This window comes from Ammospiza caudacuta, chromosome 3 (genome assembly GCF_027887145.1).
Source record: "Ammospiza caudacuta isolate bAmmCau1 chromosome 3, bAmmCau1.pri, whole genome shotgun sequence".
NCBI lineage: Eukaryota > Metazoa > Chordata > Aves > Passeriformes > Passerellidae > Ammospiza > Ammospiza caudacuta.
This window is the reverse complement of record NC_080595.1, coordinates 27,856,589-27,862,716: the sequence shown is the minus strand read 5'-3', so window position 1 is coordinate 27,862,716 and position 6,128 is coordinate 27,856,589.

The window sequence follows — 6,128 nt, the reverse complement described above, 5'->3', positions numbered from 1 at the left end:
AGAAGGCCTTGAGTTGTGCCAGGGAAGGTTTAGATTGGAAATGAGGAAAAATTCATTCACTGAAAGAACTGCCAGGCATTGGAACAGGCTGCCCAGAGAGGTGGTGGAGTCACCATTCCTAGAGGTACTTACAAGATGTCTAGATGAGGCACTCAGAGACATGGTTTAGTGGTGGACTTGCAGCTAATGGTTGGACTCAATAATCTTAGAGGTCTTCTCCAAACTCAGTGATTCCATAGGTCTAGGATTTAATACATTGCTGAAGGTATTTTTTTGAAATTTCTCTTGTCCTTTGCAGTTTCTTGGCAAAGCTTGTTGCAATGCAGAGATTGAGCTGGAGAGAAGTGCTTGCTCAGAAGCCAATGTGGCAACAAGACACTGCCAGTGCTAACAGGGTACCCATGGCATTCCTTCCCAGAAAGTGAGCAGCTCACCTGAGAGACCAGCTACATCAAAATACAACTTGCTAATTTAGAAAAAATCCAATTAAAAAAAAATACTCAAGCCACCACCACCACCAAAGAACAGCATTGCCAAAACCCCATTTCTAAATGTTCTTGAAAGGCAAAATCCTATTTTCGCACAGTCACTGTTTACTCTGGTGAAAAAGAGAAAGAAATGCCTTTTTGGCCACTGCCCAAAAGATAGAGAGATCCCGATAACTGATACCATTCACCACTGAGTCAAAGTTTGGGCAGAGATAATATAATCAGTTTCTACCTGCAGCAAGTTAAAATACCAGATGTTCTGCAAGTGAATGAGAAATAAAAAATACAAAACTACATGCAGAACACGATATATTTTTGGAAAATGTTTTCCAAGTTAAAACGTAACTGTGCAGCACTGCTTAGTTTCAGTGTTAGTACAAGCCTACAGAGCCAACTTAGGTAATCACAGTTGTGACAAAGGCAATGTAAATGAATCCAAGTATTTCACCAAGAATGGGGAAACTCTGATTTAAAACATTTCTGAAATGTCTTTGTATAAATTTCTGCAAAGCTGCAACATTTTCCAAGCTATCCATTATCTCCAACAAGAGGTACAAAATTGTCTTATTGCATTTCCTCCTGTTATCAGTGGGTATAGGTAATTCCCAGGTCTAAGCTGGGAGGTGTGAGCATCTTTCCACCCAGGGAGATTTTCACCTTCTGGTAAGAGAGCAGCACAGGCAGCCATCAGCCCAGCTCCAGTTTGTACCAAGCTGGTGCTTAGAGATGAGTGAGGGACACTGGAATACAGCTGGAAAACCAGGATGGTCACACACAGAATGCCCAGGATCTCATGGGTGAAGGCAACCTGCATAGCCTGTGTCACAGATGGGGTGTTCAGGGGAACACTGGATGCACAAATTGAAAAACAGGAATATGTGTTTCCTTTAAGGGCAGTGGTCAAATTTACCACTCTTAGTTTCTGTATATTAAGGAAAGTGCTATTGCAGAGCCACAGAATATGTGAGGGAGGGGAGATATTTGAAACCTTGGATAGAAAAGGCAATGAAATCCAAGCCTCCCACAGGGTGCAGGGAAGGTGAGGGTATACTCTCTGAGGAACAGAGGGCTTGTATCCACAGACTGACCCCACAAGCTTTTTTTTTTTAATATAATAGATATAAGGATAGATATAAGGAAAATCCTTTAGGAAAGTCTGCCTTGTAACAGGTTTTGACAAAATATTGCCTTGCATTTGTCCTATTGCCTCTTCTCTTCTAGAAGAAAACCTTTTGAAAGGTCAGATTCTTGTAGTTTAGAGAATGAGAATCACAAATCCACCATCTAGCCTGAAATGCACTGTAGTGCTGAGCACACTTCTTTGCCAAGAGGAGTAGGATGACCCATCCAGGCAAATCCTTCCCCTTTTACAGCTTTCTCCCTCCTTTCAGTTTTCAAATTATTATGTTTTTTAAGAAACACAAAATTATCTCCTAGGACATATTCCCTTGAACCAACCCCACTCTCTATGCCAGTGTTTGGAAACCACTGGTCTGTTAGGATTAAGAAAACCAGTGGTGCATTCTCCTCCTCCTTTGTATCATCCTATTTCCTTCTCATAATCAACTCTTGGAGTCACCTTTCCACTTCAAACTTAGGTTTGTGCCTGTCACTATTTTTAATGGTAGATTAGAATTTGCCTAGTGTGAAACTTCCATATTCGTGATAAGAAGGGGAGGTTCTTTTTCCAAATGAATGTCAACAAAAAGCTGCAAGTTCCCATGCAGGACTACAGGTCAGGGGCCAAGAACTGAAATGTCATTAATTTTTTTATATATATATGTATATATATATATATATATATATATATATATATATACACACACATGGGCAGTGGTTGCTGCACGTGAATCAAAGAGAAGCAAGCATCAGCATTACTCAGCCAAAGGAAGTACTTAAGGGGAACAAGTTTAATCATCACACCTAAATACCTGCAGCAGAAAGGGTGTGCCTGTACTGCACTGGGCTTTTAGTTGGTACCACTGTTTTGATGAGCTTTTTCGCACAACCACAGCCAGTAACTGTGGAGCCTCACTCCTGCAATGTTTCATCTCCTGCTCCATCACCTGTAGCTGACTGATTCTGGATCACAGGACAGAACAATGGTGCACTTTACTGCTGTTTAAATGGGGCTCTGCCCTGAAAATCACTCTGACAGAAACTCCTCGAGAACTACTGGGAAGAAACCTCCTGAAGGGCCTTTGAAAATGTGGAGGAAGAATGCAAAACAAACAAATCAGGATAAGGGTGACAAAAGGGTCGCATGTTGGGCTGATCAAAACCTTGCTTATTACTCTGCACACATGATACTCATTCCCTCTGTTCCACGGACATTCCATTCAATTTTCCATATTTTACAGCAACGTGGCACATCAGATGTGCAGCAGGACCATGTGCACAGAGCACAGCACCCCCAGGCCAAGCTCTTTGCACACACAGCCCCATGCAGATGCATCCAGCCTGAAACTCATAAGCCGATTCCCATGATTTCCAGTGAGACAAGTTTTCAATTCAGCAAAAAGCTGGACTGTCAGCTAAGCCATTTATGGCAGCTCTCCCCATCTGCAGCCCTTCCCCCTGTGCACAAACCCTCCTTCTGCTCGTTGCTGCAGAGCTCTGATCAGTTCCCACAGGCTGATTCTGGGGAGACAGTGCTTGCAGCGGGAGATATTATAATTGGCAAAATAATTCAGGACCCAAAAATGGGACACAGGCCATAGTTCCCCTTGATCTTTCCTTACAGCACAGCTAAGCCAGAATTTCTATCACGCTATCTGTGACATTAAAATCTCTGATGTTGGTCAGGCTCCAAAGTGATGGGGGGAACTTAAGAATAAACTTTCCAGTCAAACCTGCGTCAGTCTTTGTGTCAAAGTGTTCCTTCACTCATTTCCAGTCAAACAGATTTAAATCCGTGGAGGAATGAAGGAAAAAAAAATAAAATCAAAGCAGTAAATGAGAAGGCTGCATACCAAATCCTCTCCTTTCCCTTTCTGAGAAATTTATGGATTGCAATAGCCTGCATGCTGTGGCTAAACTGCAAATACTCCAGGAGAAAGCCATCCAAGGAAGTGAAACTGCTGCAGGAACACCACCTGGGTTGGCAATGAAGATGGCAAGGCTCACCAAGACACATGATCTTGTCAGCATTCCATGGAATGGGGGGTGGAAGAGTCTGCACAGCCACCTCCTGCCACTCCCAAAGGGGTACAGAGGAGCCCATGGACACAGCCTTGGATCTTCCATCAGGATACACAGCAGCCCATGGACACAGCCAGCCCTTGGAGCCTCCATAAGGATACAGAACAGCCCATGGACACAGCCAGCCCTTGGAGACTCCAAGTGCAGCATCAGCACAGGGAAACATCACCTGGGCAGCTGAAGCCTTAGTCAAAAGCTTCTGAAGACACGAGTCCTAGGCATGCTGAAGCTGTTCCCCTCTTTGCTGATAGGGAGAATGACTCTGATTTAATTGCTGGAAATAACCTTACGGTTGTCCTATTCTTAAGAGAGAAAAAAACATTCTGAAATGTTATGTATAATTGAAGGAAAATCTATCAGAGCAAGAGGTCTACTCGGAGAAATGTGTTTCAGAGGTACAACCTTAGGAAGGCCACTGAGAGAGCAATTTGGAAGATAGCTATTCAAGCAGTTTGTGTTTTTGGTTTTGTCTTTTTCCCTAGAGAATTATTGAGTCTAATACAAAATACTCCAACATAAGCAGAATTTCTACGAACACCCCCACAAAATATAATGTAAGCATATCCATATGGTCCTGGCAAAGGGTGGAATGGACATCTGTCTTGAAAAATCCCTCATAGGTATGCTTTTTTGAAAGTTTAAAATGCTCCACATCTGTTTCCTTCCCAGCTGGCAGAAAACCCATGGAACTGCAGATCTCCTGATTTGTGAATCAATCTAAAAATGCATTACAACTTTTGACATAAGAAACACGGCTTTGCACGCTCAATTGACATTTCATTTTCCCTTTGCCAGACTTGGGGTAAATGGGATCCTTTCAGAAGCCCTGTCTATACAACAGCCATTTCACATTAAACAGGCATGAAAAATCTCTGTTTAGCATTAGCACTGGAGGACACCTGTGTCTGGACAAGATGTTGCCTCTCCCTCTGCTCTCCATTCTGTGTTGTCTGGCTCTTAGAGTAAAAATTCCAATCAACACAATGCTGAAAACAAGGTCTTCCACAGAAATTCTGCCCAGGGTAGGGTCTGTAGCAGCAGAGAAAAGAGAGTGCCCACCGATAGAGGGGTACTGCTCATACCCACTCTGGAGCAGAGGAAAGGCAGCAAGAGCAGCTTTGGCATACAGGGAGTGGGCAGCTCTGTGCACACACATCACAGCTCTGTTTGCTGTCAGATGGAAAACTTTTTGCCTGCTCTGCTAAAGCCAAAATCTTTGGTTATAATTTTGTCTGTTTCTGGGGGTTTTTGCCTTGTTTTCCTGAGCTATGAGGTGAGCCCCCAGGCCTCTCTGATGTAGCAACAACACCAAGGTTAGCTCCAAGTTCCTTTTACTTAGGAAATACATAGTTTTGTAAGTTCTCAGCTCCATTGTCAGTGTCCCCCCAACAACAGAGACACTCATTGTCAGAGTACAGAATTCCAGGAATTTTTATATGTACATCCAAATAGCATTTGAAGCTGTATCCATTGTCTGATGCACACAGCCTATGACTTTCCTCTTCTGTGATTTTCCTGCATGCAGCTGTAGGTGCACAGCAGGGTGTGAACAGACTTAAAAAGGAAGAATACTATTGCCAGTGCAAGGACTGAACTGTGAGGGGGGAGAGCTGTGGAGGGGGTTAAAAAGGGGACACACACACAGATACAGATGCTAAGTGGATTGACAAGAGAGCATTTAAAGGAAGCTGAGAGAACTCTGAAGCAGCCCTAAAAGCAAATGTCTCCTCTTGCTTGCAGCCTGGGAGGACAGCGATGTAGGCAGGGTGAGGAGCCTTGTGCTGTGTGACAGAGGATTCAGAGCAAGGTCAGCTGGCAACACAAGCAATGCCCAACAGAAACATGGCACTGCTGGAACATCCACAGAGGGAACAGAGCAGACCAGGAGCTCTCTGGAGCACTGGGCTCACCAGACAAAAGCATGTTCTAGAGTTAGGAACCTAAAGACATTTCTCAAAAGATAAAGCTGGGACAAGGTAACTGACCATAATTCCGACAGCCTACAGGAACTTACAGAAAGTTGTTTGTTTTTTTTTTACAAGGAACCAACAAGTGTGGTGGTTACCTGAGAGCAAAAATAGTGTGACCCACACAGAGCTACACAGCAGAGGCTGCTGACAAGGGACAGCCCTGCTAGAGAATTAGTGAGAGCTGGGAAGTGTCCAGAGGCCCCCTACTGAAAAGGATACTGGGCTGTAAAAATCACAAGGACATACATATCCCTTAAAGATGTAGGCTGCTAGTAGATTTTGGTTCCCTGGAAGAACTTTTTGAAAGAAAGCTGTTTTCTAGAATAATTTGTTAAAAGTAAAACTCAGCAAAAATCTTCATAAACTTCCTTCCTCAAACCCACCTTTTAATCAGGCAGTACATCCAACAGAAGTGAAAAGTTTTTATAGACTTTAGCACACAGACAAAAATTAGAAGAAGGAAATTTGG